We start from the raw sequence: 23,993 nt of genomic DNA on the forward strand, positions 1-23,993 counted from the left end.
AATAGCATTAAACATAAAGGACCATTGTTCATTAAGCATAGGTTTGTTTTTCTCCTATCCATTTCTAATAATGTTAAAATCTCCCCCAACCAAGAAAGGCAGGGGATTATCATGGTATAGTCTTGCCAGTTCAGCAAGAAAACTGGCTTTCCCTTCCTTCTGTGCATCCCCATATACAATGACCAAATTCCAATGCATTTTGATATTCTTATCAAATACTAACATTCTCAAAAAATATTGTCCTTTCTCAATAGCTTCAATATCAAACACATCTTTATTAATCCCCACCAGGATCCCCCCAGACATGCCTCTAGGGGAGTTCCAATTCCACTAATAATTTCTCCCCCCACATAAATTGTGAAGCTCATTTTTTGTGAAGTCTTGCTTTATGGTCTCAGAGAGTCCAATAAAGTCTAGCTTCTGATCCAAAATCATTTCTCCAATGTATCTTTTCTTGTGATCCTGTCCTATACCCCTTACATTCCAAAAAACTCCTCTCATTTTGCTAGCAACTCTATCTTAATTCAAATTCAGAACAAACTCTCAACTAAAACTTCCTTTCTTTTTTCCTTCTTCGGAGGACCCCAATCCCAACTGATTGCTTCACACAGTCAGTGCTGGTGAGCTTTTTTTACTACTTTTCCTCCCTGAGAACATTCCTCTCAGTTTCTTAATCTGTTGTTCCTCAATATCCACATCAGAGTTTTCATAGTCAGAACACAGTTCCTCTAAGGTTATATCTCCAGTGTTAATATATACTGGGACATCCTTTTTATTATCTCCTTCCTCTTTACATTCCTCTTCTCTTTTATCACTTTCTTCTCTTTTAATATTTTGAAAATATAACTCTCTTCTAGCTATCTCCATCTTATTAATAATTTCTATGTTTTTATCAATCATCTCTATGGAGCAGCCCAAATCAATCCCCACCAAAGAACTAATATGTAATAAAGAAGCATCAGCAATTACCAGATCAGGATTCTTACCATAATTGTCTCTCTCCTTAGCTCTGCCTTTTGCCATATCTTCAATTTTCTTGTCCTCCTTTCCTTTATTTCTAAGACTTCTCTTGATCTCAACATCTTTTTCTTCCCCCTCCTTATCCAGGATCTCACTCCCATGTATCTCAGCCATTTTCTCCCCCAGAGTCCCAATAGATTCTTGACTAGCATTGTAATCAGTGGGCTCATTGTACTTCCCAGAATCAGTCTCTTCTTTTTTCTGCTGAGTCTCTTTCTCATAATCTTCAAGGTCCATGTTTGCTAATTCCATTTCATATTCCTCTCTATTGGCAGCCTCTTGTGCTAGCTTCTGAATTTCTTCTAGTTGTTTTTTACTTGCCTCCTGCAACTCTGTCTGAATCTTCTCCAACTCTTTGATTTTATTCTCATTTTTTGCCCATAATGCATTATTTCTGACTTTTTCTTCCTCCAAAGTTTTTATTTTACTGAGCATGACTTCACTTTCTTTTTGCCATTTTCTTTTCTCTAAAGTCATCTCACTTTGCCATTGCATCATGTTTTCTTCCATCTGAGATTTCATCCTCTCAATTCTTCCATCAACCTCCTCACTCTGTTTTATACCATTCACTCATGTCCTGCCTTTGTTTTCAATTAGATGGGCTCAAAATTCCTACCTGTCCTTTGTAGAGAATCATATGGGAGCTGCATTTGAGAAATGCTCTGAACCTTGTGTTGCTAATATTAAAAAGGAGGATATACAATCTGGTGACTTTTTTGGCTCACAGTGAGGTCCTTTGACACATAGCCTTTACACTCCTCCTATCATGCATAGTCTTGATCTCTGTGATCTTCTTAGCTTTGATTTAGGTTGCTGCTAGCAAAAGAAAAATGTATTTGTAGTTTTCCACGGAAAACCTAAACCTATGTAGTTGATTGTTGGTATTTGTTTTCTTAGTGCAACTGCATTTATTTCACATGCTTTTCATAAGACAAATGTAACTATTTCTTGTAGCTATTGGTGGCATGGAATCAAGTGAAGACCTCAGTGATTTCACTCAATATGGATAAAGTTGTATATAGACACAAATTTAAATTTCTTGTTCTTCAAATATATTTTTGCAGTGTCTACTAAGCGTGGTGTGTCCAATCAAAGATGTTAAATGAAAATATAACTTCTGCGTTGAAGTTCCAGTTCCAGGGTGAAACAACTATTTCGAATAGGATATAATTGTTATTTAGTATGATTTATACGAGAGCAGCGATTCAGTGCCCAGACTCATCTGCACCCGCGTTGACAAAACAATTCTAAACAAATACTAAAAAATTCAAAAAATTCCAATTTTTTTGCATGGTACATAATTTGGTGCGTGAGGTGCGCTCGAAATTTCAGATCATTTGGACATATGAGTAGCTCTTGGTAAAGAAGGCAAATCTGGGGTATGTAAAAATGTTTACTGTTTATGTACGTATTGTTCTGACTCAATTTGTCTTTTTGCTCAGAGCTACTCATATGCCCGAATGATCTAAAATTTGGAGCGCACCTCACGCACTAAATTATCTACCATGCAAAAAAGAAGAATATTTTTTTTGTGAAATTTTTCTTGGCCGGATGCAGATGAGCCTGAGCTCAGAAATGGATTTTCGTATTTATACACATTATTGTTAGCTTGAAAATTGATTATGGGCATTTTTTTTACACGTAGAGAGACATTTTGTACTATATTATTTGATGCGTGCATTTGCACGTACGTGATTACTAATTCCCTTCAAATCCACCCATGAATCCCTACCCATCTAAATCCTTTCGCCGGATCTACTTCTCTGAATCTTGAATAATTTTTAAAATTTTGAAAGAAATTAGCTTCAATCACATCAAATAAAAATTGTGTAAAACTGTAAAATAGATGAGAATAAACACAATACCAGGTTTTGAACATACAGCATCACAAAATAGATATAGTGTGCTAACCGGTAAAACACCACATCGTCTTTATTTCATGAAATCTGTTAGTGTACTTGATCATATATGTGCATATTTTAACACCTATTACTATAGTATGGAAAAGATAATTTTTATTTTACTTTTCCTAGTGCCATGTTACCTAATGATATTTCAAGATAAATCATGACATTTAACAACATCAAACACGATAGTTCCTTCTACTCAAGCTTTATATTCATATCATATGAATATACTATTAATTCGTACTTACTCTGTGTTTGTGTGTGTGGGGGGGGGGGGCATATGACCCCCTACTTAGGATCACAATATATTTGTTCACTAGTTCAAGCTATATTAATATATTTGTTCACTAGTTCAAGCTATATTAGTTAAGCTATGCATACGGTTGGCGACTACGATGATCGAGTTCACACTCAGCAGCGACCCTGCCCTGGACAACTACGACATTTCGGTAGTGGAAGGATTCAACGTTCCGCTCAGCTACTCATGCGACACCGTTGTCGCCAATCCTGTCTGCCTCGACGTGGGGAAGTCTAGTCTGGATTCGGGGATCAAGACTCGTCATGTTTCTCCTGAAGACCTCATACTGACCTCGCGGGAGCTACTGGGCGCCCTAGATTGGTTCCGCCAAGGTTCCGCCTAGTGGCGGCGGAGTTTAGTCTCGTAATCTTGCCTCAGATTTTTTTTCCAGGGTAAAAGCCTTCATATAGAAGAAGATGGACACCGGAGGGCCACCAGGGGGCCCAGGAGACAGGGCCACCACTAGGTCTACATTTGCCACTAATATATCCATCCGTCATGTTTGTATAATAATTGCCATGTTGTAATATTTGCAGAAACTATGGAGCACGACCGAGACGAGGAAGCAGAACGGGTGTTGGGGGACATAATCATAGCCGAAGCTGATGTCATGTCGTATCTCAACGAAAACGATGGTCTGGAAGGAGAGGGTGAAGAAGCAGGCCACGGTTATCGAACAATGGAGGAGAAAGGACATGATTATGATGGCTCCGGTGACCGAATGCCGGTGCAAGAAGGAGGCCCTGATGACGGCTCCGGTGACCGAACAGAGTCCGGCTAGGTATATATATTAATTAAGCCTGTGCTGACTAGCTAATTGATGCATTCATTGTTTTGGTATCTACACATATTAACTCTCATCTTTCTTCTTATTTCTAGCCCTCCAGATCAAGCACAACGTCGGTAAAGAGACGAGGCCCGAAGAAAAAGTTGTGCTCGGATGAAAGTTTCACAATCACAGCAATCGCGCGCGATGGCCAACCGATTGAACCCCTCCGGACCAAGGAGGCATTTACTGCTCAGTGTGGGGTTCTTGTTAGGGACATGATCCCGATCAGCATCGAGCTATGGAATCAGCCTAAGGATGAAGAGCTTCAAGTTTCTTTTGTTGAAGATAGACAGAAAGATGATCTTTGGAGAGCGCTAAAGGTAAACTTCACCCTACCAGAAGAGGAGAATCCAATTATGGAGCCAATGGTCAAGTCCTTTGCATTCAAGAAGATGGCAGATCTATTCAGGAGGTGGAAGAATGAGCTGAAAGCAAAGTTTGTCGACAAAAAAAAGACACCAGAATTCGTCGGCCGATTTGAGAAGCTCAGAGATCAATGGGATGCATTTGTGGCCAACAAGACATCGGAGTGTAGTAAGAAGATGTCAGCGAAAAACAAGATAAATGCTGCGAATAAGGAACATCACCATCGCACGGGGTCAGGTGGCTACCTCAAAGCCTGGCCGTTTCAGTGGATCAATCTTTTTGTTCTGCAAATTTTGATATATTATATGTATTTTTCTGAATTAGGATGATTTAGTTATGATTTTTTTTCAAGTTTGAAAATTGCCTTATATTCCCGGTTTGTGTCTCCAACCGGGACTATAGGTTAGACCCCTTTAGTTCCGGTTCGTGGCACGAACTGGTACTAACGGTTGGCCCTTTAGTACTAATAGCAAGACTTCACCCATGTCCTCAGGAACAAACGTAACTACTCACAAAGCCAATTCATGTTCATAACCAGAGGAGTAATAATATGCATTAAGGATCTAAACATATGATCTTGCACCAGGTAAACCAATTAGCATCAACTACAAGGAGTAATCAACACTACTAGCAACCCACAGGTACCAATTTGTGGTTTTGATACAAGATTGGATACAAGAGATGAACTAGGGTTTTGAGAGGAGATGGTGTTGGTGAAGATGTTGATGGAGATTAACCCCCTCTCGATGAGAGGATCGTTGTTGATGATGATGGTGATGATTTCCCCCTCCCGAAGGGAAGTTTTCCCGGCAGAACAGCTCTGCCTGAGCCCTAGATTGGTTCCGCCAAGGTTCCGCCTAGTGGCGGCGGAGTTTAGTCTCGTAATCTTGCCTCAGATTTTTTTTCCAGGGTAAAAGCCTTCATATAGAAGAAGATGGGAACCGGAGGGCCACCAGGGGGCCCAGGAGACAGGGCCACCACTAGGTCTACATTTGCCACTAATATATCCATCTGTCATGTTTGTATAATAATTGCCATGTTGTAATATTTGCAGAAACTATGGAGCACGACCGAGATGAGGAAGCAGAACGGGTGTTGGGGGACATAATCATAGCCGAAGCTGATGTCATGTCGTATCTCAACGAAACCGATGGTCTAGAAGGAGAGGGTGAAGAAGTAGGCACGGTCATCGAACAATGGAGGAGAAAGGACATTATTATGATGGCTCCGGTGACCGAATGCCGGTGCAAGAAGGAGGCCCTGATGACGGCTCCGGTGACCGAACAGAGTCCGGCCAGGTATATATATTAATTAAGCCTGTGCTGACAAGCTAATTGATGCATTCATTATTTTGGTATCTAGAGATATTAACTCTCATCTTTCTTCTTATTTCTAGTCCTCCGGATCGAGCACAACGTCGGTAAAGAGACGAGGCCCAAAGAAAAAGTTGCGCTCGGATGAAAGTTTCACGATCACAGCAATCGCGCGCGATGGCCAACCGATTGAACCCCTCCGGACCAAGGAGGCATTTACTGCTCAGTGCAGGATTCTTGTTAAGGACATGATCCCGATCAGCATCGAGCTATGGAATCAGCCTAAGGATGAAGAGCTTCAAGTTTCTTTGGTTGAAGATAGACAGAAAGATGATCTTTGGAGAGCGCTGAAGGTAAACTTCACCCTACCAGAAGAGGAGAATCCAGAGAATCCAATTATGGAGCCAATGGTCAAGTCCTTTGCATTCAAGAAGATGGCAGATCTATTCAGGAGGTGGAAGAATGAGCTGAAAGCAAAGTTTGTCGACAAAAAAAAGACACCAGAATTCGTCGGCCGATTTGAGAAGCTCAGAGATCAATGGGATGCATTTGTGGCCAACAACACATCGGAGTGTAGTAAGAAAATGTCAGCGACAAACAAGATAAATGCTGCGAAGAAGGAGCATCACCATCGCACGGGGTCAGGTGGCTACCTCAAAGCCTGACCATTTCAGTGTATCAATCTTTTTATTCTGCAAATTTTGATATATTATATGTATTTTTATGAATTAGGATGATTTAGTTATGATTTTTTCAAGTTTGAAAATTGCCCTGTATTCCCGGTTTGTGTCTCCAACCGGGACTATAGGTTAGACCCCTTTAGTGCCGGTTCATGGCACGAACCGGTACTAAAGGTTGGCCCTTTAGTACTAATAGGAAGACTTCACCCATGTCCTCAGGAACAAACGTAACTACTCACAAAGCCAATTCATGTTCATAACCAGAGGAGTAATAATATGGATTAAGGATCTAAACATATGATCTTCCACCAAGTAAACAAATTAGCATCAACTACAAGGAGTAATCAACACTACTAGCAACCCACAGGTACCAATTTGTGGTTTTGATACAAGATTGGATATAAGAGATGAACTAGGGTTTTGAGAGGAGATGGTGTTGGTGAAGATGTTGATGGAGATTGACCCCCTCCCGATGAGAGGATCGTTGGTGATGATGATGGTGATGATTTCCCCCTCCCGAAGGGAAGTTTCCCCGGCAGAACAGCTCTGCCTGAGCCCTAGATTGGTTCCGCCAAGGTTCCGCCTCGTGGCGGCGGAGTTTCGTCTCGTAATCTTGCCTCAGATTTTTTTTTCCAGGGTAAAAGCCTTCATATAGAAGAAGATGGGCACCGGAGGGCCACCAGGGGGCCCAGGAGACAAGGCCACCACTAGGTCTACATTTGCCACTAATATATCCATCTGTCATGTTTGTATAATAATTGCCATGTTGTAATATTTGCAGAAACTATGGAGCACGACCGAGATGAGGAAGCAGAACGGGTGTTGGGGGACATAATCATAGCTGAAGCTGATGTCATGTCGTATCTCAACGAAACCGATGGTCTGGAAGGAGAGGGTGAAGAAGCAGGCCACGGTTATCGAACAACGGAGGAGAAAGGACATGATTATGATGGCTCCGGTGACCGAATGCCGGTGCAAGAAGGAGGCCCTGATGACGGCTCCGGTGACCGAACAGAGTCCGGCCAGGTATATATATTAATTAAGCCTGTGCTGACTAGCTAATTGATGCATTCATTGTTTTGGTATCTACACATATTAACTCTCATCTTTCTTCTTATTTCTAGCCCTCCAGATCGAGCACAACGTCGGTAAAGAGATGAGGCCTGAAGAAAAAGTTGTGCTCAGATGAAAGTTTCACGATCACAGCAATCACGCGCGATGGGCAACCGATTGAACCCCTCCGGACCAAGGAGGCATTTACTGCTCAGTGCGGGATTCTTGTTAGGGACATGATCCCGATCAGCATCGAGCTATGGAATCGGCCTAAGGATGAAGAGCTTCAAGTTTCTTTTGTTGAAGATAGACAGAAAGATGACCTTTGGAGAGCGCTGAAGGTAAACTTCACCCTACCAGAAGAGGAGAATCCGGAGAATCCAATTATGGAGCCAATGGTCAAGTCCTTTGCATTCAAGAAGATGGCAGATCAATTCAGGAGGTGGAAGAATGAGCTGAAAGCAAAGTTTGTCGACAAAAAAAAGACACCAGAATTCGTCGGCCGATTTAAGAAGCTCAGAGGTCAATGGGATGCATTTGCGGCCAACAAGACATCGGAGTGTAGTAAGAAGATGTCAGCGACAAACAAGATAAATGCTGCGAAGAACGAGCATCACCATCGCATGGGGTCAGGTGGCTACCTCAAAGCCTGACCGTTTCAACGGATCAATCTTTTTGTTCTGCAAATTTTGATGTATTATATGTATTTTTCTGAATTAGGATGCTTCAGTTACGATTTTTTTCAAGTTTGAAAATTGCCCTATATTCCCGGTTTGTGTCTCCAACCGGGACTATAGGTTAGACCCCTTTAGTGCCGGTTCGTGGCACGAACCGGTACTAAAGGTTGGCTCTTTAGTACTAATAGCAAGACTTCACCCGTGTCCTCAGGAACAAACGTAACTACTCACAAAGCCAATTCATGTTCATAACCAGAGGAGTAATAATATGCATTAAGGATCTAAACATATGATCTTCCACCAAGTAAACCAATTAGCATCAACTACAAGGAGTAATCAACACTACTAGCAATCCACAGGTACCAATTTGTGGTTTTGATACAAGATTGGATACAAGAGATGAACTAGGGTTTTGAGAGGAGATGGTGTTGGTGAAGATATTGATTGAGATTGACCCCCTCCCGATGAGAGGATCGTTGGTGATGACGATGGTGATGATTTCCCCCTCCCGAAGGGAAGTTTCCCCGGCAGAACAGCTCTGCCTGAGCCCTAGATTGGTTCCGCCAAGGTTCCGCCTCGTGGCGGCGGAGTTTCGTCTCGTAATCTTGCCTCAGATTTCTTTTCCAGGGTAAAAGCCTTCATATAGAAGAAGATGTGCACCGGAGGGCCACCAGGGGGCCCAGGAGACAGGGCCACCACTAGGTCTACATTTGCCACTAATATATCCATCTGTCATGTTTGTATAATAATTGCCATGTTGTAATATTTGCAGAAACTATGGAGCACGACCGAGACGAGGAAGCAGAACGGGTGTTGGGGGACATAATCATAGCCGAAGCTGATGTCATGTCATATCTCAACGAAACCGATGGTCTGGAAGGAGAGGTGAAGAAGCAGGCCACGGTTATCGAACAACGGAGGAGAAAGGACATGATTATGATGGCTCCGGTGACCGAATGCCGGTGCAAGAAGGAGGCCCTGATGACGGCTCCGGTGACCGAACAGAGTCCGGCCAGGTATATATATTAATTAAGCCTGTGCTGACTAGCTAATTGATGCATTCATTGTTTTGGTATCTACACATATTAACTCTCATCTTTCTTCTTATTTCGAGCCCTCCGGATCGAGCACAACGTCGGTAAAGAGACGAGGCCCAAAGAAAAAGTTGCGCTCGGATGAAAGTTTCACGATCACAGCAATCGCGCGCGATGGCCAATCGATTGAACCCCTCCGGACCAAGGAGGCATTTACTGCTCAGTGCCGGATTCTTGTTAAGGACATGATCCCGATCAGCATCGAGCTATGGATTCAGCCTAAGGATGAAGAGCTTCAAGTTTCTTTTGTTGAAGATAGACAGAATGATGATCTTTGGAGAGCCCTGAAGGTAAACTTCGCCCTACCAGAAGAGGAGAATCCGGAGAATCCAATTATGGAGCCAATGGTCAAGTCCTTTGCATTCAAGAAGATGGCAGATCTATTCAGGAGGTGGAAGAATGAGCTGAAAGCAAAGTTTGTCGACTAAAAAAAGACACCAGAATTCGTCGGCTGATTTGAGAAATGTGAAATCCTCTGCTCCACCTGTAGCCTCAGATCTATCAGGTCCCAGGTGAAATGAGATAATCCCAACAAAGACAGCCAACCCGATCATGAGCAGAAATGTTCTGAAAGGAAAAAAAACATATCTATTGTATCTTTCCAAATTAGTACAATCAGAATCCCCTTATCTTGAGTTAATTTTACCTTCAAAATGTTTTGATATTGCAAACCTTCTTGTTCTACAGCAGAACAACTCATTGTATTCCATACTGATGTTCAGATTCTCTTTGTAATGCATCTGCTTCTACTTATTCTAGTTGAAATCTACAGCATGTTCCAAAATGCTCCTAGGCTCCTAGCTCAAATAAGGCAGAGAAATGGACAGAGCGAATTCATATACATTTTAGGAGTAGGGAGTAACCAACACGGATCAATTAGAAACTACAAGTGCTTTTAAGTTCTCCCAATTTGCAAGTCTATTTCTCTGAATCTTGTGACAGCTCTAAAATTCTTAAGTCTGACCCTGTTAGTTGGCTGGTTTTGTTCAATAAACCTTGATCCACTGATGTTCTCCTTCTGATTACAAACGACACACATTTGGGCGAGTGTTCAAGGAACATTTTTATTACACATGTACTGTTGTGCTCATGAAAGTGTAATGCACATGACAGTTAAGATTCAGCTCAATTAGACTTTAAGCTGTATGACAGAGGCACAAGTCACACAACACAGCTAGCGTGCATAGTACATGAGAAGCCAGACATGAATTACTTTCCTGCTCACACAACGACCAACCATGCCTTCTACTGCTGTGACCATGTAATGCCCCCTATTACCAGCACTAGTAGAAAACAGGGCTTTCGTTCGGGCCAGGTTAGCCCATTAGTCCCGGTTTAGTGACGAACCGGGACCCATAGGCCCATTGGTCCCGGTTCGTGAGGCCAGGGGCCTGCCGGGCCTTGTGAGGCCATTGGTCCCGGTTTGTCTGGCACCTTTGGTCCCGGTTGGTGGGACGAACCGGGACCAATGTGCCTCGCTCCTGGCCCACCACCATTGGTCCCGGTTGGTGGCCTAAGCCGAGACCAAAGGGTGGTATTTAGTACCGGGTTAAGCCACGAATCCGGACCAATGAACCAGCCAAGGAAGAGGGCTTTTGTGTGCAAAACATTAAAAGCAAAAGGAATTTTCATAAAATAAATAACAAAAGCAAAAAAGAAAAAGAGAATAAATAAGTAGAAACAAAACAAAATAAATAAGTAGAAACAGAAAAAACTTTAATAAATAAAGGAAAAAAGAAAGAATTTTCATAAAATAAATAAAAGAAGCAAAAAAAAGAAAATAAATAAGTAGAAACAAAATAAACTCTAATAAATAAGTAAAAACAAAATAAACTTTTATAAATCTCTAGTATTATTGAACTAAAATTATATAAAATTTATGCATCTAAAATTATCAAAGTATTTTCTGTTCAAAACATTAAAATAAAAAAGAATTGTCATAAAGAATTTTTTTGTTAGAAACTTTAATTGCAAAAATAATTATCATAAAGAATTTTTTGTTAGAAACTAAAATAACAAAATCTGTTTTTTAATATAATGATAAAACACAGTAATATTAAATAGCAGGAAAAAGAATCACTCAAAAATCTATTTTAATAGTAAAGCTATTCAAAAACTAGTGATTCACACAAATTTCCAAAAAATCAAATTTAAACTATTCAAATTAGAAAACAAATGACACTAACACAAAGTTTATAATTTTTATTACATAAAAGCAAAAAGAATCACTGTAAAACTAGTAAGTATTTTGCTGTAAGTAGAAAGAAAATAAAATAAACAAAGCAAAAAAGAAAACAAAAAAAATAAAAAAAGTGCCACCTAAAGGGCCACCACGACCTGAATACGACTAGAAACCCAACAATGCGCCAGGATTCAGGCCCGCAGTAGGCCCAGTAGGCCCACACGCACATAGTGACAGATTAGGCCCTAAAGCCTGCTTTAGAGAGGAGCTCGAGAGGGTTGGCGCACAACACCTTATAAATAGGTGCGGCTCTCCCTTAGCTAGCGAGGTGGGACTAAACTCCCACCACCACGCCGTTGTGCAAGGCCCATTGGTCCCGGTTGGTGGCACCAACCGAAACTAAAGTGGTGCATTGGTCCCGGTTGGTGCCACGAACTGGTACCAATGCCCCCCTTTAGTCCTGGTTGGTGCCAGCAACCGGGACCAAAGACCTCTGTTGCCGGCCCTTTGGGCTGCTGGAAATTGACCTTTGGTCCTGGTTGATGGCACCAACCGGGACTAAAGGGGGGCATTGGTCCTGATTGGTGCCACGAACCGGGACCAATGCTTCGTGTATATAAGCAGGACTTGTGAAAATTTTCAGTTTCATCAACCATTTGCCCCGCCGACGACGCCGAACTCATCGGCGCCGCCAGGCTGCCCCACGCCATCACCGTTGCCGCCCCGCGCCGTCACCACCCCGCGCCGCCCCGACGCCGTCGCCGCGTGGCATCGCGCGCCACCCCGCACCGTCTTACCGCCCCAACGATGTCGCCGTCACCGCCCCGCACCGCCCCGACGCCGTCGCGGCCCCGCGCCACCCAGACGGCGCCGCCGCCCCTCGCAGCCCCGACGCTGTCACCTCCCCACGCCGCCGCTGCCCCGATCGACGTCGTCGCCGCACCGCCCCACGCTACGGTCCGGCGGCCTTTCTTTGATGTTGTTTTGTTCATATGATGTTTTTTTGTTCATATGATCATATGATGTTTTTTGTGCATATGATGTTTTTTTCATATGATGTTTTTTCATATATGTACTAATTTTTTATTTATATGTATGTATGTTCTCTGTGTATATATGTTCATATATGCAAAAGTTAGATTTTTAGAAAAGTTTTATCTATGTATGTTCTCTGATTTAGTGCATTTTGGGTTAGTTTCATTTTTAGAAAAGTTTTATATATTTAGGAAGAAGGAAGAGAATGAAGAAGGAAGAAGAAGAAAAAGTTTTATATATGCAAAAGTTACATTTTTAGAAAACTTTTATATATCTAGCTAGGAAGAAGGAAGAAGAAGAAAAAGAAGGAGAAGAAAAATGAAAATAATAAGAAGAGGAAGAAGGAGAGGAAGAAAGGAGAATAAGAGGAGAGGAAGAAGAGGAGAAATAAATAAGAAGAGAAAAAAGAAAAAAAGGAGAAGAAGAGAAGAAAAAAAATAGTCTATTTTTTCTTCTTCACCTCTATTCCTTTCTTCTTCTCCTCTTTTTTTCTTCGATTTCTCCTCTCTCTATTCCTTTCTTCTTCTCCTCTTGTTTTTAATTCTTCTTCCTCTTCTTATTTTTTATCGGGTATGTCTTTGTCGATATACCACCTCCTCGATAACTTCGACAAGGGGGGGGGTTGATATACCCCTCCCCGATAACTTCGACATGAGAAGGGGGAGGGGTTGAGGGTTCAAGGGTTGTCGAGGGTTCGAGGGTTTGAGGGTCGAGGGGTCGAGGGTTCGAGGGTTCTAGGGTTCTAGGGTCGAGGGTTCTATGGCCGAGGGTCGAGGGTTCGAGGGTTCTAGGAATATGCAAAAGTTAGAATTTTTAATGTTAACTTCATAGAATAATTTTGGTGATATTATTGTCGAATATGCAAATAATATGTCAATTTTTTTGTAGTAGATGATGATGATATATGAAAACTTGGTCAATTTTTTCTGTTCTAATTTTGTTCGATGAATGTTTTCTGTTAAAACTCGTATTAAGTTTGATCAATGAATGTTTCATGGGAGAGAGGGAGTAAAAACTCATCAGACATGAGGGGGGAGGAGTCCCCTCTGGTTCCTAACTCTCTCGGGAATTCAACATATATTCAACATGAGGGGGGGGAGGTCGTTACCCTCTCCCCGATAACTTCGACATGAGGGGGGTAGATATACCCCCTCCCCGATAACATTTTTTTTCCATGTATGTATGTCGTCGTTGTCGATATACCCCCTCCTTTACTAAGTTAAAAGAGTGTTGCCGTCGAGGCCACCCCGGACCCTTTAAGCATTGCCGAGGCCACTCCAAACCCTAGAGAAGCGTCGAGGCCATTAATTAATATAATTCCTTGTTGTGAATAGCTATAGCTAGGTCTACATTTGCCACTAATATATCCATCTGTCATGTTTGTATAATAATTGCCATGTTGTAATATTTGTAGAAACTATGGAGCACGACCGAGACAAGGAAGCAGAACGGGTGTTGGGGGACATAATCATAGCCGAAGGTGATGTCATGTCGTATCTCAATGAAACCGATGGTCTGGAAGAAGAGGGTGAAGAAGCAGGCCACGGTTATCGAACAACGGAGGAGAAAGGACATGATTATGATGGCTCCGGTGACCGAATGCCGGTGCAAGAAGGAGGCCCTGATGACGGCTCCGGTGACCGAACAGAGTCCGGCCAGGTATATATATTAATTAAGCATGTGCTGACTAGCTAATTGATGCATTCATTGTTTTGGTATCTACACATATTAACTCTCATCTTTCTTCTTATTTCTATCCCTCCGGATCGAGCACAACGTCGGTAAAGAGACGAGGCCCGAAGAAAAATTTGCGCTCGAATGAAAGTTTCACGATCACAGCAATCGCGCGCGATGGCCAACCAATTGAACCCCTCTGGAGCAAGGAGGCATTTACTGCTCAGTGCGGGATTCTTGTTAGGGACATGATCCTGATCAGCATCGAGCTATGGAATCAGTCTAAGGATGAAGAGCTTCAAGTTTCTTTTGTTCAAGATAGACAGAAAGATGAACTTTGGAGAGCGCTGAAGGTAAACTTCACCCTAGCAGAAGAGAAGAATCCGGAGAATCCAATTATGGAGCAAATGGTCAAGTCCTTTGCATTCAACAAGATGGCAGATCTATTCAGGAGGTGGAAGAATGAGCTGAAAGCAAAGTTTGTCGACAAAAAAAAGACACCAGAATTCGTCGGCCGATTTGAGAAGCTCAGAGATCAATGGGATGCTTTTGTGGCCAACAAGACATCGGAGTGTAGTAAGAAGATGTCAGCGACAAACAAGATAAATGCTGCAAAGAAGGAGCATCACCATCGCACAGTGTCAGGTGGCTACCTCAAAGCCTGACCGTTTCAGCGGATCAATCTTTTTGTTCTGCAAATTTTGATATATTGTATGTATTTTTCTGAATTAGGATGATTCAGTTATGATTTTTTCAAGTTTGAAAATTGCCCTATATTCCCGGTTTGTGTCTCCAACCGGGACTATAGGTTAGACCCCTTTAGTGCCGGTTCGTGGCACGAACCGGTACTAAAGGTTGGCCCTTTAGTACTAATAGCAAGACTTCACCCATGTCCTCAGGAACAAACGTAACTACTCACAAAGCCAATTCATGTTCATAACCAGAGGATTAATAATATGCATTAAGAATCTAAACATATGATCTTCCACCAAGTAAACCAATTAGCATCAACTACAAGGAGTAATCAACACTACTAGCAACCCACAGGTACCAATTTGTGGTTTTGATACAAGATTGGATACAAGAGATGAACTAGGGTTTTGAGAGGAGATGGTGTTGGTGAAGATGTTGATGGAGATTGACCCCCTCCCGATGAGAGGATCGTTGGTGATGACGATGGTGATGATTTCCCCCTCCCGAAGGGAAGTTTCCCTGGCAGAACAGCTCTGCCTGAACCCTAGATTGGTTCCGCCAAGGTTCCGCCTCGTGGCGGCGGAGTTTCATCTCGTAATCTTGCCTCAGATTTTTTTTCCAGGGTAAAAGCCTTCATATAGAAGAAGATGGGCACCGGAGGGCCACCAGGGGGCCTAGTGGACAGGGCCACCATGACCTAAAGGGCCACCTAAAGGGCCACCTAAAGGGCCACCTAAAGGGCCACCACGACCTGAATACGACTAGAAACCCAACAATGCGCCAGGATTCAGGCCCGCAGTAGGCCCAGTAGGCCCACACGCACATAGTGACAGATTAGGCCCGAAAGACTGCTTTAGAGAGGAGCTCGAGAGGGTTGGCGCACAACACCATATAAATAGGTGCGACTCTCCCTTAGCTAGCGAGGTGGGACTAAACTCCCACCACCACGCCGTTGTGCAAGGCCCACTGGTCCCGGTTGGTGGCACCAACCGAAACTAAAGTGGTGCATTGGTCCCGGTTGGTGCCACGAACCGGTGCCAATGCCCCCCCTTTAGTCCTGGTTGGTGCCAGCAACCGGGACCAAAGGCCTCTGTTGCCCGCCCTTTGGGCTGTTGGAAATTGACCTTTGGTCCCGGTTGATGGCACCAACCGGGACTAAAGGGGGGCATTGGTCCTGATTGGTGCCACGAACCGGGACCAATGCTTCGTGTATATAAGCAGGACTTGTGAAAATTTTCAGTTTCATCGACCATTTGCCCCACCGACGACGCCGAACTCATCGGCGCCGCCAGGCTGCCCCACGCCATCGCCGTCGCCGCCCTGCGCCGTCACCACCCCGCGCCGCCCCGACGCCGTCGCCGCGCGGCACCGCGCGCCACCCCGCGCCGTCTTACCGCCCCAATGCTGTTCCCGTCACCGCCCCGCACCGCCCCGACGCCGTCGCCGCCCCGCGCCACCCAGACGGCGCCGCCGCCCCTCGCAGCCCCGACGCCTTCACCTCCCCACGCCGCCCCTGCACCGATCGACGTCGTCGCCGCACCACCCCACGCTACGGTCCGGCGGCCTTTCTTTGATGTTGTTTTGTTCATATGATGTTCATATGATGTTTTTTTGTTCATATGATCATATGATGTTTTTTTGTGCATATGATGTTTTTTCATATGATGTTTTTTCATATATGTACTAATTTTTTATTTATATGTATGTATGTTCTTTGTGTATATATGTTCATATATGCAAAAGTTAGATTTTTAGAAAAGTTTTATCTATGTATGTTCTCTGATTTAGTGCATTTTGGGTTAGTTTCATTTTTAGAAAAGTTTTATATATTTAGGAAGAAGGAAGAGAATGAAGAAGGAAGAAGAAGAAAAAGTTTTATATATGCAAAAGTTACATTTTTAGAAAACTTTTATATATCTAGCTAGGAAGAAGGAAGAAGGAAGAAGAAGAAAAAGAAGGAAGAAGAAGAAAAAGAAGGAGAAGAAAAATGAAAATAATAAGAAGAGGAAGGAGAGGAAGAAAGGAGAATAAGAGGAGAGGAAGAAGAGGAGAAATAAATAAGAAGAGAAAAAAGAAAAAAAAAGGAGAAGAAGAGAAGAAAAAAAATTAGTCTATTTTTTCTTCTTCACCTCTATTCCTTTCTTCTTCTCCTCTTTTTTTCTTTGATTTCTCCTCTCTCTATTCCTTTCTTCTTCTCCTCTTGTTTTTTATTCTTCTTCCTCTTCTTATTTTTTATCGGGTATGTCTTTGTCGATATACCACCTCCCTGATAACTTCGACATGGGAGGGGGGGTTGATATACCCCTCCCCGATACCTTCGACATGAGAGGGGGGAGGGGGTTGAGGGTTCGAGGGTCGTCGAGGGTTCGAGGGTTTGAGGGTCGAGGGGTCGAGGGTTCTAGGGTTCTAGGGTCGAGGGTTCGAGGGTTCTATGGCCGAGGGTCGAGGGTTCGAGGGTTCTAGGAATATGCAAAAGTGAGAATTTTTAATGTTAACTTCATAGAATCTTTTTGGTGATATTATTTTCGAATATGCAAAGAATATGTCAATTTTTTTGTAGTAGATGATGATGATATATGAAAACTTGGTCAATTTTGCTGTTGTAATTTTGTTCGATGAATGTTTTCTGTTAAAACTCGTATTAAGTTTGTTCTATGAATGTTTCATGGGAGAGAGGGAGTAAAAACTCATCAGACATGAGGGGGGAGGATCACCATCGCACAGGGTCAGGTGGCTACCTCAAAGCCTGACCGTTTCAGCGGATCAATCTTTTTGTTCTACAATTTTTGATATATTATATGTATTTTTCTGAATTAGGATGATTTAGTTATGATTTTTTCAAGTTTGAAAATTGCCCTATATTCCTGGTTGTGTCTCCAACCGGGACTATAGGTTAGACCCCTTTAGTGCCGGTTCGTGGCACAAACCGGTACTAAAGGTTGGCCCTTTAGTACTAATAGCAAGACTTCACCCATGTCCTCAGGAACAAACGTAACTACTCACAAAGCCAATTCATGTTCATAACCAGAGGAGTAATAATATGCATTAAGGATCTAAACATATGATCTTCCACCAAGTAAACCAATTAGCATCAACTACAAGGAGTAATCAACACTATTAGCAACCCACAGGTACCAATTTGTGGTTTTGATACAAGATTGGATACAAGAGATGAACTAGGGTTTTGAGAGGAGATGATGTTGGTGAAGATGTTGATGGAGATTGACCCCCTCCCGATGAGAGGATCGTTGGTGGTGACGATGGTGATGATTTCCCCCTCCCGAAGGGAAGTTTCCCCGGCAGAACAGCTCTGCCTGAGCCCTAGATTGGTTCCGCCAAGGTTCCGCCTCGTGGCGGCGGAGTTTCGTCTCGTTATCTTGCCTCAGATTTTTTTTCCAGGTTAAAAGCCTTCATATAGAAGAAGATGGGCACCGGAGGGCCACCAGGTTGCCTAGGAGACAGGGGCGCACCCAGTAGGGGTGGGCGCGCCCCCACCCTCCTGGCCAGTGTGTGGGCCCGTTCTGGTGTTTTCTTCGCTCAATAATTCTTATTAACTAGTCGTCAACCCGTGCTGTTGCACGGGCTAATTTTTTTTCAAAAATCATAAATACTTGAAGCTATTAATAATATTTGAAATATAGTGTATTCATCCAAGTCTTCTCAACCAACTTTGTTTTGTGTTCTTAAATTTATTCTAAAGAAATTAAATTTATTTTCTCAATATGATTAGTAAATGAACTAAAAGCATATGAGACGGCAACCATGTTTTTTTCTATTTCCAAGTTATCCAGATCATGTGAGGCCGTAATATTGTGAACACTTCTGAATAAATTTAGACATGGGGTACTCGACACACATGAGCTTTACCATTGTCATCAATTCAGATGACCCTTCGAGCAGAACTTAAAGTGTGATGTGAATTAAGTGCCAAAGAGAATATTAGGTACAATAAAGTTCAGCAAAGTCTAACATGTTAGAACTACTAACAAACATGATACGTTAATTGGGTGCTACAACACACTGGGAGATACATGTGTGAACGTCTGGGTGATACAGTAGAAGCCATATCTGTCATATCTTTTTTGTGTTCTTAAAGGTTGGCCCTTTAGTACCGGTTTGTGCCACCGGGACTAAAGGGGCTCGTGGGGCCCCGGCCTGACGCCAGTCTGCCACCACCCCTTTAGTACCGGTTCGTGGCACGAACCGGTACTAAAGGTTCAACACGAACTGGCACTTATAGCCGTTCGAACCGGTATTAATGATATCATTAGTACCGGGCCAAAATTGAACCGGGACTAATGTATCTCACATAAGGTCCTTGTTCTACTAGTGAAGTGCAATAAGGATATCACAAAGGATAACATAAGTGGAAGGATGAGGACTTTGGATCATCAGTATGAGGTCGTTAGCAAGATCCTTTCTCAAAGTGGTTTCGGCTCGGATTGGACCAATAATAGGCTATCAATGGATAGTGATGATGTTTGTGCTAAATATATGGAGGTAACCATGCATGCATCATGAGTACACATTCTGTATATAGTTTGCATATGTAGAATAAGAAGGTAGTAGCTTTACTAGTTTGTGTTTATTGTGTAGGCTAACAAGGCATGCAAGGAGATAAAGTCTTACAAGACCAAAGTAATCAAGAACTGGGAGCCCATATGTATCGTATATTCAAAAGATCATGCTAATGGCGAGGGTGCGAAGACAGGTGCTGAGATTGCTGCAGAGCCATTAGAAGAACCGGCTGAAGTCTCTCTAGAAGTAGTGCCAAAGAGGCAGCGAACAGGTGATGCTATTCTTTGCATGCTTGGGATATGAAGGACTTAGTTGATGCTTTCAAGACAACTGAGCCCATTCCACTACCAAAGGTTACCACACCCGCTGAAATACTTGATTCACTTAGGTCGATACCTGATTTAGCTGAGCAAGATATGCTTCGATGTTACGGGAAGTTGGTACTCAATGATCGCCTATTTCAAGCTCTGAAGGAGCTGCCCATTACCATGAGGAAGACATGGCTGCTTATGTTGCCTTGAAGATCGATGCTTTTATGTGCTGTTGAACTTCGAACCATCTATTTTATGTCATGTTGAACTTGGACTTTGTATGTACTACCTTGTTGAACTTGGAACTACGTATGTACTGCCACACACTGTTTATGTCAAGCATTTGAACCTATCTTTTAAATTGTTGTCATTTATGTCATGTACGAGACCATATTTGAGAGTACGTGCTATTTGTTATTGTTTCAAATTTTGTGTTATGTTATCGTAAAAATATATTGTTGTCATTGTATGACCATTTGCGTTTCGTGATGCATTTCTAGAATATTTAATTATTTCATTGCTAGTTGCCGTCAAGCCATCTTATATTTTGATTACGAGGTGGGGGGTACCAGATAATAACAGGTAGCAAGGCGTGTTTTGCTTCAACAAATGGCAGCTACGGTTACCTTTGTGACTCTCCTACACCTGCTCCTCCCCCTGCTGCATGTTGTCACCACCATCACGTTGAACATCACCAATCAATGTTCCTACACCGTGTGGCCGGCCGCTGTACCGGTGGGCGGCGGCATGCCGCTGGACCCAGGGAAGAGATGGACCCTCAAGGTGCCCGATTCTTCCACCACCACAACATTTGGGCACGAACAGGCTGCTCATTTGATAGCGGAGGCAACGGGTCGTGCCAGACAAGCGACTGCGACGGCATGCTCGCTTGCAAGAGGTATGGTCAGCCGCCCACCACGACTGCTAATTTCGAACTCCTCCATCTTTACGCCAACACTTTCTTCTATATTTCCCTCTTCTACGGCTTCAATGTACCCATGGGAGTAAATTGGTGAAAGCCACCACATTTGTGGCACGAATACTGCAAAACCATCACTTTTGTCAAAAAATTCAAAAAACCATCACTTCCTCACCAAGTGAGTAACAAAAAGCACTAAACGTGCTGTGAGCCGCGACTAAGTGAAAAACTGACATGCCTGGCCCACATGTCAGGCTGACTTGGCAAAGAATAAATAGTAGAGAGGTGACTAGGCTCTGGCATTTCGTCGAGTACTTCATGTGCACGCACAACACCTACTCCGTCGGTCCAGCTCTTCTCCGGCGATGCTGCCCCTCCGTCTGCACCCTGACGAGCTCCGCCCCTCCTCTGCGCGCGGCGAGCCTCGACGCCGCCACTCGCCCACGCCATGGCCGCCCACCAAGACCCGATGGTCGACGCCGGGCACGGCAACTCGTGCCCTCCTCCGGCAGTGCCGTGCACCGCCTCCTTGCAGCGTCACGTGGTGGCGGATCGATTGTTGCAGGCAGAAAAGGGACGCAGAAGCAAGCAGATCGAACGAATCGGGAGCCGCGGTGTCGACCTGCTGCTGGCCAGGGCAGATCGATTCGTCCGCGTACGGCCATGCTGCGGGCGACTCTGGCGGCAGGCTCCCGTCTCGCCATCGACCTCCCCCGCCTCCCTACTCTCGGGATCCGGCTGTTCCCCACATCGTCGGAGTCCAAGTCACCGCCGCTCCAGGAGCCGTCCTGCGCGACATCATCCCGCGCGAGGAGATGCTCCACCCGAGCCGCTCGCCAGCATCTCGCAGTTGGGTACGGCCACGTCCGCCGCCGCCAGTCGTCGAGGAGCGCCCCCTAGCTCCGCCGTCCTGCAGCAGCATCGAGCTCAAGCCGCCGGCGGATAGGAAGAGGGAGAGAGGGAAGAGAGATGTGAGGAGGAAGACGGAGGTGTGGGGCTGACATGTGGGCCCTTTGCCACGTCAGCATATTATCCATCTAGGCATGCCAAATTAGCCTGACATGTGGGGCCAACACGTCAGGTCCGCTGTTAGACGCGTCTCAGTTTCAAATTAGTGCGATTTGTTACTCACTTGCCGCAGAGTCGGTGGTCTTTTGTGATTTTTGGCAAAAGCGGTGGTTTTGGAGTACTCTAGCCGCAAATGTGGTGGCTTTGAGCAATTTACTCTACCCATGGAGATCCTGCCAGTGCCAGTCGAGTGGAAAAAAAGATCAGGGTGCAGCAAGGGGCCGCGCTGTGCTGCCAACATCACATCGCAGTGTCCGATCGAGCTCAAGGTGCCCGGAGGCTGCAAGAGCGCATGTGAAGTGTTCACGAATCAGTCCTATTTGTACTGCTGCTCTGGGGATGGATGTTTACCCGATAAATACTCAGCCTATTTTGTGCAGATGTGCCCGGAGGCAATAAGTTTCTCTGAATATTCTCCCTCGCAAGCTGCATTCAGTTGTCCGAGAGATACCAACTACATGGTAGTCTTCTGCCCACCAATCGATCTACCCTCTTCGCCGGCTCCAAGTCCTGCTTCAACTGCTATTGGGCCATCAAGCACAGGACCCTCATCCAGAAAAGTAGACATAGTTGTTCCGATTGCAATTGCAGCTTCCATAGTCAGTTTCATTTTCATTGTCGCATTCATCCTTTTCGTCATACATCAAAGAAGGACACGACGACGCCATGAGATGGAGGAAGAGGAGGCAGAGTTTGGTAAGCTACAAGGAACACCAATGAGGTTCACGTTTCAACAGTTAGAAGTAGCGACCGAGCAATTCAAAGGCAAGCTTGGGGAAGGAGGATTTGGGTCTGTTTTCAAGGGACAGCTAGGTGAGGAAAGGGTTGCAGTAAAATGTTTGGATCGAGCTGGTCAGGGAAACAGAGAATTTTTGGCAGAGGTTCAAACAATAGGCAGCATTCATCATATCAATCCAGTGAGGCTGTTTGCTTTCTGTGCTGAGAAATCCCACAGGCTCTTGGTATACGAGTATATGCCCAAAGGATCCTTGGATAGGTGGATCTATTGTCGACCTGACGATGATGCTCCTCCTCTAGATTGGAGCACACGATGCAAGATAATCACTAACATAGCTAAGGGTCTCTCTTATCTTCATGAGGAATGCGTGAAGAGAATTGCTCATTTGGATGTCAAGCCACAAAACATCCTCATAGATGACAACTTCAATGCCAAAATTTCTGATTTTGGCCTATGTAAGCTCATTGATAGGGATATGAGCCAAGTGGTTACTAGAATGAGAGGGACACCTGGATACTTAGCTCCTGAATGGTTGACATCACAAATCATAGAGAAGGCTGACGTTTATAGCTTTGGCATTGTGGTCATGGAAATCATCAGTGGAAGAAAGAACCTCGACACTTCCTGGTCTGAAGAGAGCATCCATCTTATTACTCTACTGGAAGAAAAGGTGAAGAACGGTTACTTGGTAGACTTGATTGACAAGAGCAGTAACGACATGCAAGCACATGAGCAAGACATAATTCAGATGATGAAGCTCGCCATGTGGTGTTTGCAGATTGACTTCCAAAGAAGGCCTAAAATGTCAGAGGTAGTCAAAGTCTTGGAAGGTAGCATGGATGCTGAGAGGAATATAGATCATAACTTTGTTGCAACAAATGAAGCAAATTTCTATATTGCTGGAAATGTGAAATCCTCTGCTCCACCTGTAGCCTCAGATCTATCAGGTCCCAAGTGAAATGAGATAATCCCAACAAAGACAGCCAGCCCGATCATGAGCAGAAATGTTCTGAAAGGAAAAAACATATCTATTGTATCTTTCCAAATTAGTACAATCAGAATCCCCTTATCTTGAGTTAATTTTACCTTCAAAATGTTTTGATATTGCAAACCTTCTTGTTCTACAGCAGAACAATTCATTGTATTCCATACTGATGTTCAGATTCTCTTTGTAATGCATCTGCTTCTACTTATTCTAGTTGAAATCTACAGCATGTTCCAAAATGCTCCTAGGCTCCTAGCTCAAATAAGGCAGAGAAATGGACAGAGCGAATTCATATACATTTTAGGAGTAGGGAGTAACCAACACGGATCAATTAGAAACTACAAGTGCTTTTAAGTTCTCCCAATTTGCAAGTCTATTTCTCTGAATCTTGTGACAGCTCTGAAATTCTTAAGTCTGACCCTGTTAGTTGGCTGGTTTTGTTCAGTAAACCTTGATCCACTGATGTTCTCCTTCTGATTACAAATGACACACATTTGGGCGAGTGTTCAAGGAACATTTTTATTACACATGTACTGTTGTGCTCATGAAAGTGTTAAATTATGATCTAAATTCTAATACCGTGTTGGACTAGACGTAGTACAAATGGTGTGGGCCTTTGCGTTGACGTCGAC

General features: G+C 43.7%; 1 pseudogene; it reads left to right on the plus strand.

Annotated features, from left to right (window-relative positions):
- Nucleotides 1-20,259: 20,259 nt before the first annotated feature.
- On the plus strand, nucleotides 20,260-23,334 carry LOC119279471 (annotated as a pseudogene).
- Nucleotides 23,335-23,993: the final 659 nt, after the last annotated feature.

This window comes from Triticum dicoccoides, chromosome 3B (genome assembly GCF_002162155.2).
Source record: "Triticum dicoccoides isolate Atlit2015 ecotype Zavitan chromosome 3B, WEW_v2.0, whole genome shotgun sequence".
Lineage (NCBI taxonomy): Eukaryota > Viridiplantae > Streptophyta > Magnoliopsida > Poales > Poaceae > Triticum > Triticum dicoccoides.